This window comes from Symphalangus syndactylus, chromosome 21, assembly GCF_028878055.3.
Source record: "Symphalangus syndactylus isolate Jambi chromosome 21, NHGRI_mSymSyn1-v2.1_pri, whole genome shotgun sequence".
In the NCBI taxonomy this organism is placed as follows: Eukaryota; Metazoa; Chordata; class Mammalia; order Primates; family Hylobatidae; genus Symphalangus; species Symphalangus syndactylus.
Genome location: NC_072443.2, coordinates 82462790 through 82475443, shown reverse-complemented (window position 1 = coordinate 82475443; position 12654 = coordinate 82462790). Strand labels below are relative to the sequence as shown.

General features: G+C 38.6%; 1 protein-coding gene and 1 pseudogene across 3 annotated transcripts in view; both read left to right on the top strand.

The window, feature by feature from the left end:
- The window catches only part of PTPRG (protein tyrosine phosphatase receptor type G), a 751407-nt gene that overhangs the window by 405115 nt on the left and 333638 nt on the right, over window positions 1-12654 (top strand). The gene's annotated exons all lie outside the window — the stretch shown is intronic.
- On the top strand, window positions 9543-9960 carry LOC129471176 (large ribosomal subunit protein eL31-like; annotated as a pseudogene).

Here is a 12654-nt window from a genome sequence, read left to right as displayed (position 1 = left end):
TGTCTAAAAGGAATGTGTTAATTTTATTGCTTAAGGTATAAGCATATCAATTTTTCTTAATTATGCTAGAAATGGTGGTATTTTAAGTCAGGTTCACCTAGTTCTGAAATCTTTCCTTTGCTCGCGTAGTTGCATGGCTTGAGGGAACATGTTTAACCTCTTGAGCACAACTTTGCTCATCTGTGAAATGGGAATTATATAACCTACGGCAAAGTGAAATGGGGAGAGTTAAGTGTGGCGTGTATAGGAAACTGTTCCTTTGAGTTCCTTTGCTATTAAGGCTCATTTTTTTGTATCCACAGTCACATTTATGAAGCTTTTCCGCAGAACAAACACACCCTTTGGGAAGTATAGTCAAAAGTGGGAATGTATTTATTGAGTAATCAATAAGCTATATATTTTGCATGTATGAATTATATATGCATTATTTATAATACCTCACACATGAATCATACTTATAGTGAGCATTTTTTGAATGCTTAGTATGTGTCAGGCACTGTTCTAGAAGCTGGGACACCAAAGAGAGCTGTTTAGATAAGATCTGTGTTTTTACGGTACTCATATTCCGCTTTGGAGATGGAAAGGGAGACACAATAAACAAGTGTTGTGTTTATTTTTTTGCTTGTTTAGTCATTTAGTTTTTGTAATTTAGTGTTTAAAAATAGATAATACATGTACAGCATTTGAAAGTCAAAATAATGTAAAAAGGTATATGCAGAGAAGTCTTATTTCCACCATGTTGGTGAATTCTATATTCTGTCCCCACCCTATCCCCCCACAGGTAACCATACTTATTAGTTCTCCTTTATCCTTCCAGGGTTTCTTTATGCAAATATAATTAAATTATATATGTTCATAATTTCTGCCTTAATAAAAGGTAGCATACTATACATGCTGTTCTGCACTTTTAAAGTAGGAGTTCTGAACCAGCATAAGACTTTACGGGGTTATTAAACATACTCCCTCAAAGTTTTAAATACCATTTTATATGTATCTGTCATAACTTTCATCATATTTTCAAAGTCATCTATGACCCCCCAAAAGGGTAAAAATCATTATTTCATAAGAGTTTACAGATTACCAAATACCTGGATTTGTAACAAACCATCAACTGCAGTAAAAGATATATGTGGCATCTAGAAAAAAAATCAGAAAAAGATGCCATATATAGAGAAAAATGCATCTGAATTAATATGCATTTAATGAATTCAATGTAATTTCATGCTTTTATAGTTGGGGATGCTAGAAAGAGAAAATATTTATGATTAATTCATTATGAGACTACCAAGTTAAGTACTTACAAGATACCAAATGAAATACATATTAATCTACATTAGAATTTAAAGGCAGTATTTTATTTTCACAGGTCTCTATTGTATCAAGTATAAATGATGAAATTGTTAGTAGTTCTTATAACTTGTGTAAGTGGATAACTTGAATTGTAGAATATACTTTGTAGAAGATGGGTTTTTTGTTTGTTTCTTTTACCTAAATGAACATTTTCATGACAAGTTGAAGGCTTGATCTGGGCTTGTCCCTTGGGAGAAAATTAAATCTTACCCTAAACAATGGAAATACTAAAGGAATGCTTGTTGAAAATATGTGCAATATATATTAAAAAAAAAAAAAGACCTCAGAAGGCAAGTGTATATTTAGAATTTGGTAGAAATTTTGGTATCTGTATTCTAAACATGTGGTTTCAGTGTACAGGTGTTATGTTTAAGTGAATGTAATTCAACAGTAGTCTTTCAGATAGTATTCTATGCAGTACCTAGCAGCAGTTGCTCATTTAATACATGCAGGGAACACATAAGTGGCTGGAAAACAAACTTTATTAGTGTAAGTAAAATTATCTTATGTGGAATTTGCTTCAGAAGGTATAGAGCACAATGGTTAATGTGTTATCTTTTCAGAAACATAGAACTAAGTTGATGGGAAAGAGGGGACAATTTTATTCTGTAATCACTAAAGTGGTTTGGAGACTTTCCTAAAGATATTGGCAGGATGGCTTTATAACATAAACCATGACTTGGAGAGAGTAAAATTAATCAGTAATCTTCACTGAAGTGTAAAGTGTGAATGAGATGGGAAACGTCATGGGAACGGAGATCTTTTCTTATGGACGGGGGGACTTTCTCAGATGCTTCCCTCAGCACTGTCCTCTCCTGGGTGGCATTGTCACATGCATTTATTTATTATGGGGTTATGAGTTAATGACCCACCTCCATTGCTGCTGCCAGAGCAAAATGTTAGTTTGAGATCAAAACTCTCCATCAAACATTGTTGCATTCCAAATTGCTGAACTGCCCTTCGCTAGAAGGGAAAGTGATATGACCTGTTCTGCCTTTCTCCAGGCACCTATAAAGCTAATAATTCTCCATTCATGTGAAGCTCCTCTTGTCTTTATTGCCTTCACCACTTTTTTCCACTCTTTATTATAGTTCCTTTGTCCGTCCTTGTGTCGTGGTTTTACACGCGTGACTCAGCCTGAGCTTCAGGCTTTGTTCTGTCTGCTTTTTTATGGCCTTTTTGATGAGTCGCTGGGTAGTTCCAGCCCACACTATTGTCATTTGATCGCATACTGTCTCATTGACCTAGAATTTTAGAAGGAAATGCAGTCTAGATTAGTATCTCTTTGAATTGTTAAACCTTTAAAAAAAATCCAATCAAAATGAAATAATTTTGTAGTTAGTAAAGAATCCGGGGCCGGGTGCAATCTCTCACGCCTGTAATTCCAGCACTTTGGGAGGCCAAGGTGGGCGGATCACCTGAGGTCAGGAGTCTGAGACCAGCCTGGCTAACATGGTGAAACCCTGTTTCTACTAAAAATACAAAACATTATCCAGGTATGGTGGCACGTACCTGTAATCTCGGCTACTTAGGAGTCTGAGGCAGGAGAATTGCTTGAACCTGGGAGACGGAGGTTGCAGTGAGCCGAGATGGCGCCATTGCACCCCAGCTTGGGCAACAAGAGTGAAATTTTGTCTCAAAAAAAAATAATCTGGGATGACTACAGTGTTAAGCTACGGTGGCTCACGCCTGTAATCTCAGCACTTTGGAAGGCCCAGGTGGAGGGATCATGAGGTCAGGAGTTTGAGACCAGCCTGCCCAACATGGCGAAACCCTGTCTCTACTAAAAATACAAAAATTAGCTGGGCGTGCTGGTGTGCGCCTGTAATCCCAGCGAATGGGGAGCCTGAGGCAGGAGAATGGCTTGAACCCAGGAGGTGGAGGTTGCAGTGAGCCAAGATCACGCCATTGCACTCCAGCCTAGGTGACAGAGCAAGACTCCATCTCAAAAAAAAAAAAAAAGTTAAGCTAAAGCCCTTAGGGTGGACTTCTTTTAATGAGCAGAGAATGTGTGAGTTGTTCAAGAGTGTACTTCTAAAGCACCTGCAAAAATAGCTTTAGGTATGCTCATTCATTCATTCATTCTTCTACAAGTATTTATTGTGGTCCAACTGTGTGTTTAGCATTGGACAATAATAATGGCTGATACTTAACATGTAACATGCTCACTATTTGCAAGACACTATTTAAGCACTACACCTCATGTAGTTCAAAGAGTTAGGTACTGCAATTGTTCTCATTTTGCAAACAAGGAAACAGATGAAGAGTTTAGGTAACTTGGCCCAGGACCACTTACATACCAAGTGGCAAAAGTGGGGTTCTGTTGTCTGATTCTAGAATTCATGGTCTTTATCACTATGCTATGCATGATTTCTTTCTTTCTCGAACTTGTCATCTAGTCAGATCTGACCCGTGCAGTTTTGTTTTCAGGACTCTCAAAGCAAACTTTTCTTCCATGGCAAAAACAAGTCTATTCTAGCTCCATCTGCATTACCACATAATCCAGATTAGTAGATTTCAAAGGAAGGAGATTTAACCATAGCTACTATACCTCCGCCCTCGACATGTGACTTGCATGTCAACATATTGACTGACATTTACATGTGATATTTGGTTATCGAGTTTAACTAAGGAATCACCTTGCATGCTTAACTATCTGCTGGTGAAATTTTCGATGCCATGGAATGTGTCAGAGCCAGTGGAGCATTATAAGTTAATTACTTGTGTGCACAGCGGGCAACACTGATACAGGTGGCCTCTAGCAATACGGAGGTGAGACATTACTTGAGACACCTGAGATGTGGCTGTGAGTGAGTCATCCTGATGAGTGAGGAATGGGGAATGTCAAGAAGGCCAGGTATGGCTCTGTCCTTTTGGAATGTTGGTTCAGAAGGAATGCTGATGGATTGTGAACCATACCATTGTTTTACACTGGGGTGTGCTGATGTGAGGTTGCCTTTTGGTGGCCTACGTAGAATTATGTGATAGGGATTCAGGATTTATAATTCCTCTTCAATAACATGCAAAACATGTAAAGATGACTAGGACCCACTGACTTAGTTTTCATTCATTTATTCATGTTTTTCTCACTCACTTTCCTTATTCAAGAATGATTTACTGGGTGTTTATTATGTGCCAATACTTTTTGCTACACTCTACGGAAACAATGGGAAGCCAAATGGACAGGTGGCTCTAGAATTTCTATATAAGATTCTGCCACTACAGAGTAGGTAGAAGCGGATCTAGTTGGATTTGTCTTGAAGCAACACTGGCATAGCAAGCACTTTGTTTTTGCTTAGCCTGTATGTTTATTAAGGCCACTTTGGGGAGGCTTTAAGGCCACTTTGTTTTTGCTTAGCTTGTATGTTTATTAAGGCCACTTTGGCCAAAGTTCTTTCCTAGCCATTTCTGCCATAAAACTTAAAGTTGGGCTTGTGAGAAGTAGAACTTGTCACAAACAGCATTGGCTCAATTTCTTTCTAGTGGATCAGTGAAACTCAGATTGGTGTTGCCAGAGAAAACCTGGTTTTCTGAAGTATATGACAAAGTAAACTAATCTGGAATGGTGGGCTCAAGGAAAACTTCTTGAATAAGTGACACTTCTGCTCAAATTTGAAAATGGAATACAAAGTGTAGGCCTGACCTGGACCATTATGAGATCACACATAGGGTCTGTTGCAGTTATCAGAGGCCTTATCTTTGTCTGCATTCGTGGTTGGGAGATAGGTCTGTCAATGGGGCCTTCTGAGTGTGATTTGATCTCTTGCGTTGAACTATAAAGGCTTTTTAACAAACTAGGCAGAGTCGAATGTTAAAAACCTCTATTAGAAACATTTTATTGTTACTCATTTTATCAGCAAGACCTTCAATTCATCTCAGCTTTTTCAACTCCTTAATCTCCATTCTACTTGTCAGAAGTAGTAAGAAATATTAACCCACCATAGGAATGGTCTCACGCCTCATTTCAAATGTTAGTAATGCATCAAAACCCTAAGACTTATATTAGCTGCATTTTAGATGTCTAAATTCGTTCCCTTACTGGGAAGGAAAGGTATATATAGTTAAAGGCAGAAAAGGGCTAATGGCATAATAATTTATAATCATAGTGTTCTGATTAGAAATGAGTGACATTCTTCCAAATTTAGTGCATGTAACTGCCACTGAACACTGATTATAAATTTGGCTAATTTGAACAAAGGCTTTCCTTGTTGGTTAAGATAGCTGTGTCTATCTTTACTATTGTAGTAAAACATTTTAAGTGGAATTTCTGGGTCAAAGTGAATGGATGTTTTTAAAGATATATATATATATAAACAAAAGCTTGTGTGTGTGTTTGTGAATATGTATGTGTGTATACACAAATGACTTCTAGATTTTCTCTAGTAAACATGTAAAATAAGTATTTTTAATAATAATAATAATAGTATATGAGTAAGTTTAGGTACAAAATTTTGGTCCTCTCGGGGGTAGATAAAGGAGGGGAATATGGATGTTGAAATATATCAAGCACGTCTTACTGGAAGTTGAGAAAGAAGAGGAGAAATTCCTTACAGTGACATGTTATTCTTCTATGAAATAATGCTTCTGACATTAAGCTAAATGGATGATGTCATTTTGGCCATAAACAAGTACTAAATTTGGCTAATACAATGGTCTGAACCGTTAAATGTAAAGATTTTTATTTTGTTAAGTGTGGTGTGATGGTTTATGCAATCATGGATATATGATTTCATATTCTGCTTTTTTTGCTTTTTTCGTAATCCTTTCACTTACTAAATGGCTTCTATTTCAGAGCTATGTCATATTCCATCAGTGAATATAGACTTGCATTGTTGGACAGGCAGTTTGTTCATCCCTTTTTGACGCTAAGAATATGGATATGAAGCCCATCTGTGCATAATTGTTCCTTTGCTGAGTTGGATTTTCTTAGGTTCTTAGATTCCCACATGTAGACTCATTGGGTTTAAGCGTGAAAATTGATAAAGATTTAATATATATTGTGAGAATTCTCCCCCAAAATATTTGTGGTAAATTTTGGAGCCTTTGGCATTATCTGAGAGTGCTTCTGCCATTGTATCCTTGCCACTGGTAGCTTTTTATAGATCTATTTGATACAGATTTCAAACTAAAATTCCAGGTTAAATCAAGGTGCTACCATTTGGGGGTTGACTTTGGGCTATTCATTTAAGCCCTCTCAACTTTACTTTCTTCATCTGTTAAATGTTGGATGGAGGAGGGGAGGGAATGATATATGAGGATGATCATGATGATATCACTGTATCGATGGTGATACTTCATGGGACTATGCAAAGAAAATCTGTGCTACGGCAGTTGGTCAACTTTAAAGAACATTTGTAGGGTAATGATTCTCATAGCTCACCTTTATTTAAACCTGTAAGTTCTTTGAGACATGGTGTTGTCTGTACTCTGTACATTTTACTGAAAAGATGATGTCATGTATAATTAAAACTAAGAGCACAAACTTGAGTCTCAGATTCACCAGAATTTGTACTCCCACTCCATGTGAGTTAAGTCCTGCATGCATCAGTTTACACATCCTTATTATGGGAATGTAGTACTATATTTGACACAGAATAGGGTGAGGAGTAAAATGAAACACTACAGGCCAACTGCCTGGCTCAATGAGTGGTTCATTAATAATAGTTAGCAATGGTGACAGCAAGAGTGGCAACAGGTGTGCACATGACAATGTGGTCTCCACTGGGGCAGAGAACCTTGTCCCTCAACCATGTTCCAAGGTACCCTGGATGCAGAGCTCAGTAAATGTAAGGTCTGGGGTAGAGGGAACCTTGAGTGAATGTTTGCATCAATGAATGTATAATAGGAGTAGTATAACAAATAATTTGTGAATGAATTAATTTTTCTTCTTGGGGAATTTTAATTAAAGACATGAAATAATAAAATCTTTTGGGTACACAGTAGTCCTGTACAGAATTGTATGATACACATCCTTCTCAGCAAAAAGTATTAAAAAAGTTGTAGAAGAGGAAGTCTTCTTCAAGGGCAAGATGGTTAGTAGATGGTGATCCAGGAGTAAAGTGAGGAGGTGAGGTGGGTCTGGGAGTTGGAACTGGCGCCTTTTAGAAAAAATTTTTTTCCACAAATAATCTGCGGACTCGGTCACCCACAGTCCCTGCATCTTGCATGGACCCTGGTGTGCACATCTGGTCATTGGGACTAAAACATTTGGCATCTATCAGCTGCATATGTCCAACCTGAGGAGCGAATCCCCCGGCCCGGCATCCCTCAAGACATGATAGGGGAGGAGGGATACAGGGATAATGATTTTCTCCTTGGAAAGCTGCACTGGGTAGATGGTACACACCCATGTCCTTTCTCAATCACACTGGTAGAATAATTTATATGGAAGTGCAATTTAATATGAAACCAGTGAGGTTGTTTTTTAGATTAATATGTTTCAAAATGATTTTGAGACAATTTTGAGTTAAACTGTGAGGCAGATCAATCTTCAGCCATAGATAGATTACTATCACTCCTTTTTAGCACAAATAATTGTTCATTTGACATCAGTCATAAATATTCTTAAGCAAGGTAATGAAATGCCACTTTTTTGAACCATGTGAGATATATCTTCGGATTGTGTTTCCAATGTCAACTCAGGTTAATGTGATTTACCCAGAGTAGGGTACCTGGGTAGCTTTTTAGACGGCATTGAGAAACTCATGAGGAGAAGGAAAGAAGGCTTTTAATTTTTTGGTCATGTTCTGACCTCTGTCTGTGTTTTAGTGTCAGGATAGACTATACTTGAGGAACTTTCCTTTCCTTTGTTTAGAAAAATCACTGACAAAGAAATGCAGAAAACAGAGGGAAACATCTAAGGAGGGCTGAAGAAAACACAGTTGCCTTATTTTCAAATTTGGTGTAAATGTTTGCTAGTTTTAGAAGCTAATTTAATAGCTTCATCTGCAAATTATAAGTAATACTTGAAAGGACACATATTCAATATGTGTTTTGCTTTGGGATTTTAGATGTTAATGTGCAACACATTATCTATAAATATACAAGGGGAAGAAACTCTTTGGGATTAGAAGGAGTTGTTTGGAATAATTAATAGTAAAGGTAGGTTAGCAGTGATGGCTTAACTGTGATTTTTTTTAAGTGGATGTTCAGAATTTATTTGAACTCTTAAAAAAATTCTAGGATCTAGATCTGCATCTTAAAGTCACATTTAATTCTTCTTGGCTTTGAACTTGATACATCTGCAATGGTAGGTTAGGAAAGAATCACCGAATAAAGGAATTTGAACCAAATGAGTTCATACATGGAAACTTATACCTGCCACTTATTCCTGACACCTTCTAAAATCCTGAGTTTATGAACCAAGTGAGTTCATACATGGAAAGTTATACCTGCCACTTATTTCTGAAACTGTCTAAAATCCTGAATTTAGAAGTGTAATATTGCTTATTTATTCTCTGTTCTGTCAATATTTCATTGATGCCCCAGTGTGGTTTGAATATTAGTGAATGGTAGTAGTTTCAGGGAGCACTTCATGTCTTTTTTTTTTTTTTTTGAGATGGAATGTCGCTGTCACCCAGGCTGGAGTGCAGTGGTGCAATCTCGGCCAACTGCAACCTCTGTCTCCTGGGTTCAAGTGATTCTCCTACCTCAGCCTCCTAAGTAGCTGGGATTACAGGCACCTGCCAACCGTGTCCGGCTAATTTTTTTGTATTTTTAGTAGAGATGGGGTTTCACCATGTTGGCCAGGCTGGTTTTGAACTCTCAAGGGAATAGAATTAGGCTTATCATCATGGAAGTACTTACCTGGCCATATCTGAGTGAAGGACAGTTGAAGTACTTGGTCTCATTGGGACCATGTCAAGATATTCCAGGAAGAAAATCCTTTTCTCATTTTGTCAAGGCAATACTAGGAAATCAGTATTTGTATGGATATTCCATATTTTTGGTTAAAGGGCAGGAATCAAATTCTACTTACTTCCATTGCTCTTACAGTGCTGGGTACCATATTTGAACTAAAACTCATTATCTTGTAACTAAAGGAAATTAGAGGTTGATGAGTAACTAGTCCATGAGCAAGTTGCTTCAAAACTGTTCCTAGAAGTTTGACTACATTTTATAACAAGAGAGGAGATGTCACATAGGTATATTTCCAGTTAAAAATCCCTCTTCGGCTTTTTTTCCAACTTGGACCCAGCAGAATGGCTCCCGCAAAGAAGGATGGCGAGAAGAAAAAGGGGCTGTTCTGCCATCAATGAAGTGGTAACCCGAGAATACACCATCAGCATTCACAAGCGCATCCATGGAGTGGGCTTCAAGAAGCGTGCCCCTCGGGCACTCAAAGAGATTCAGAAATTTGCCATGAAGGAGATGGGAACTCCAGATGTGCGCATTGACACCAGGCTCAACAAAGCTGTCTGGGCCAAAGGAATAAGGAATGTCCCATACCGAATCCGTGTGCGGCTGTCCAGGAAACGTAATGAGGATGAAGATTCACCAAATAAGCTATATACTTTGGTTACCTATGTACCTGTCACCACTTTCAAAAATTTACAGACAGTCAATGTGGATGAGAACTAATCGCTGATCGTCAGATACATCAAATAAAGTTATAAAATTGCAAAAAAAAAAAAAAAATCCCTCTTCGGATCATTTGGTGTGATGGAAGTGTTCTGAAACTGGATTGTAGTGATGGTTGTACAACTCTGTAAGTTTACTAAAAGTCATCGAATTGTACACTTAAACTGGTTGAATTTAAGCATATATAAATTATACCTCAATAGAGTTGTTTAAAACCCACTGTTTTAAAGTTAAACTAGAAGGAAGAAAAAACAAAAAAGAATAAAAATAAAGTGAAACTGCGTTGTTATTTGTGTTTTTTAGAATACTTACTGACCCATGTGTATGCAGCAGTGCATATAATGGGCCCATCCCTGTCATTTTAGAATTTCCCTTGGGGCAGTGAGTGAACAATAGACAATATACGAAACAAATAAATGTGTACTGTATATTAGAAGGTGAGCGCTACAGAGGAAAAATTAAAAAGAGGAAGAAAGCACAGTGCAAGAGGGTTTACCTTTGTGTGGCAGAGTAGGTCTTATTGATAAAGTGACACATAAGGACCTCCAGAAGGTGACTGAGTTGCCTGTTACTCTAGGTAGGCTGAGGACAGCAGAAAAATGCTGGTGATGTTCAAGGGACAGCAAGGTGGCCTGTTTGGCTTCTGTAGAGGGATCCATGGGGAGAGAAGTAGAAGCTGTGATCAGGGAGGTAAATTCGGGCAGAGGCCAGATGTGTAGGGCCTTGTAGATGATTTTTCAGTCTTTGTCTTTTACTCTGAATGATGTAGCGTGCTGTTGGGGGGTTTCATGCAGGTGAGTGACATGATCTGACTTAAGTTTTAACAGGATCCCTGGCTGCCGTGTTGATCATAGACTGAAGGGGAGGGGAGGGTGGGTCAGGGAGTCAGGTTAGGAGACAATTGCAGTCATTTCTAGGAGAGGTGATGGCAGCATGGGCCCCTGAGTGTTAGTAGTTAGAAAGGGCAAGAAGGAGTAGTTTCTGGATCTCTTTCTTCCCTCCCCTCCCCTCCCCTCCCCTCTCCTGCCCTCTTCTGCCCTCTTCTTTCTTTCTTTTTCTTTTTCTTTTTTTTTTTTTTTTTTTTTTTTTGAGACGTGGTCTCACTCTGTTGCCCAGTGTGGGGTGCAGTGGCAGGATCATGGCTTACTGCAGCCTTGATCTCCTGGGCTCAATCTCAAGTGATACTCCCACCTTAGACTCCTGAGTAGCTGGGACCGCTTGCATGTGCCACCATGCCCAGCTAATTTTTAATTTTTTTTGTAGAGACAGGGTCCTGCTATGTTGCTCAGGCTGGTCTTAAACTTCTGGGCTCAAGTGATCCTCCCACCCCAGCCTCCTAAAGTGTTGGGTTTACAGGCATGCATCTCTGTGCCTGGCCTGGGATTTTTGTGAATGTACAACCAAGAATTTGCTGTGCTATCCGGGAGGGAGTTAGGGAGAAAAATTAATGCTAATAAATGAAAACAAGCTGTCCTGCCTAGACACTTGAAAGGTCTAAATTTCCCCTTAAAAAGTAGTCCTGCAGTTGAGAACTGAGGATACAAAGAGAATGAAAGCTGATTACAGTGTACTTCATCCTCTTTGTCCAGCATCTTCTGAAAATGGTTATTTTATATTGAAGCTTTGTCTGCATTAGCAGTTTTATCTGCAAGGAAAGGAATTCTAAATTGCTAATTAGAGCACTTGTTTTTCACAACTAGGATCCAACTGTTTTGGAAATCACTAAGCATTTTCTCTGGAATGGGAGCCCCTGAACTAAAGTATTGCAGCTAAGTTCATCAATATGGTAGATGGGAATTGATATATGCTTGCATCATTCAGAGTTTAGTTCTAGAATCTAAAAGGAAAAATGTATGTGCTGTCTCCTGCTTACTGGCAAGGTGTGGATCTTAACTTCCATTTCCTATTAATCGTACTTTTTATGCATCTTGCCAAATAGGACTCTTCATTGTGTTTAAGAAAATGATTTGGGTCCGGATGCGGTGGCTCATACCTGTAATCACAGCACTTTGGGAGGCCGAGGCAGGTGGATCACTTGAGGTCAGGAGTTTGAGAACAGCCTGGCCAACACGGTGAAACCCCATCTCTACTAAAAATATGAAAATTACCTGGGCGTGGTGTGGGCGCCTATAATCCCAGCCAGGGAGGTGGAGGTTGCGGTGAGCCAAGATGGCTCCACTGCACTCCAGCCTGGGTGACACAGCGAGACTCCATTTCAAAAAAAAAACAAAAAACTCTCAGACATATAGGACCCCACCACAAAACTGTCAAATCATGCTTTCCTTTGCCTTCTTGATAATGTACATAGACTACTGCCAGAGGTTTTTTTTTTTTTTCATGGTATTAGTGATATTTAAACAGGTAGTTGAAGAACTGTGGAACCAACACCACACGGCCATACTCTAAGCCAGTTTTCTCTTTTCATTTACAGTAAACAAGTTACTGTGATGCCTCATGACTGTCTTTCTTACAGTGTGTTGGTATTGTTTTAAACTATTTTTTAATCTTTTGATACTTTAAATAGGGCAGACTGTCTTAGTACACAAAGGCCTATGGTTTTAATTAGTTGTACATGGAATTTTTTTTTTTTTTACCAGTTTTTATTTCTACCTTAATCTTGCAATGTTTATGTCATTAATCTTCTCAAATTTAGTATGTCCTTTGGGAGGCTGAGGTGGGCAGATCACTTGAGGTCAGGAGTTCAAGACCAGCCTGGGCAACATG